Source organism: Cherax quadricarinatus, unplaced genomic scaffold (assembly GCF_038502225.1).
Source record: "Cherax quadricarinatus isolate ZL_2023a unplaced genomic scaffold, ASM3850222v1 Contig261, whole genome shotgun sequence".
Taxonomy (NCBI): Eukaryota; Metazoa; Arthropoda; class Malacostraca; order Decapoda; family Parastacidae; genus Cherax; species Cherax quadricarinatus.
In genome coordinates, this window is record NW_027195287.1 from 35,616 (window position 1) to 36,919 (window position 1,304).

The window sequence follows — 1,304 nt, forward strand, 5'->3', positions numbered from 1 at the left end:
TAATAATAATATCTTTATTTCAACAACTACAAGTATACAGGCCTAACTGACATCCATGATATACTACTGTACAGACAGCCGCTTGTTATGCTGAGCATTTCGGGTAAATTAGATCAGTTTTGTCCCAGGATGCGACTCACACCCGTCGACTAACACCCAGGTACCCATTTTTTAATGATGGGTGAACATGGACAGCAGGTGTCTTATGGAAACACGTCCCTAATGTTTCCCAGCCGTACCAGAGATCCGATCTCCAAACCTCAGTGTGTGAGCTGAGTGCACTAGCGATCAAGCTACGGGACACCCAATATAAAAACCTTCGCCCCCGGGTGGGCTCGAACCACCAACCTTTCGGTTAACAGCCGAACGCGCTAACCAATTGTGCCACAGAGGCTGTGCCACCTAACTCTGTTGGGTGCATGTTCTTTGAAGGATCGCTGCTTAAATGGCTAAAGTGATTTACCTATTTATTAAATATTCTTCTGGAGCCATGCACATAGAATAAATTAATTTAAGAAAAAGGAGAACGAAAATAGGCATTTACTGTATGAGTGCTGCATCTGATTCAGTCCTACTGAATCAGTGATTTACATTAATTCGTGTTTATCATCATGTGGGATCCTGAACTTCAGATGTAATGGTGTCAGAATCATCTATGCATTATTGTTGACAATTCTCACTGCTGCCTCAGCAACAAGGCTGCAGATGGAGTTGCCAACAAGAACATACTTATTGTAACAATTCTTCCTTCATATGGCACAGGAAGATGAATAAAAAAATATAAGATTGACTACTTCAGAAACACTGCCAGAGTGACAGTGATACCTGTCATCTAACTATTTATTTATTTATTTATTTATTTATTTGAACATGATACAGAGAAGTAGAAAGGAATACGGTAATTAAGTGTAACATGCCAAAGCCCATTGTATGCAGTGCATTATGGGCAGGCTTAAAGTTAACTTAAGATTAATTAAGCAATGATATATTCAGTGGTAATACATTATTGTAAACAAATAACAATTAAGAACAAATGAGTATTACAAAGACAGGTCATATGGTCATTTACTATGTTGCTGTGTAATCACTAGAATGAAGTATTCAGTTAGGTAATGTAATAAAAAATAACAAAGTTTGATTGGGTCATAGGTTAAACATTTATAAGATACAATTATGAGAAACATTTGTGAGATACAATTTATGAGATGCAATTATTCAGTATTTATTTAGTTGTGGGTGAGTAAGTGATCTTTGAGAAGAGACTTGAATTTATAAACAGGTAGTGTTTCTTTTTATATTCACAG

General features: G+C 36.7%; 1 non-coding gene across 1 annotated transcript; it reads right to left on the reverse strand.

Annotated features, from left to right (window-relative positions):
* Positions 1-320: 320 nt before the first annotated feature.
* TRNAN-GUU (transfer RNA asparagine (anticodon GUU)) lies at positions 321-394 on the reverse strand. The gene has a single exon. It is a non-coding gene; the product is annotated as a tRNA-Asn (tRNA).
* Between the last annotated feature and the right edge of the window lie 910 nt (positions 395-1,304).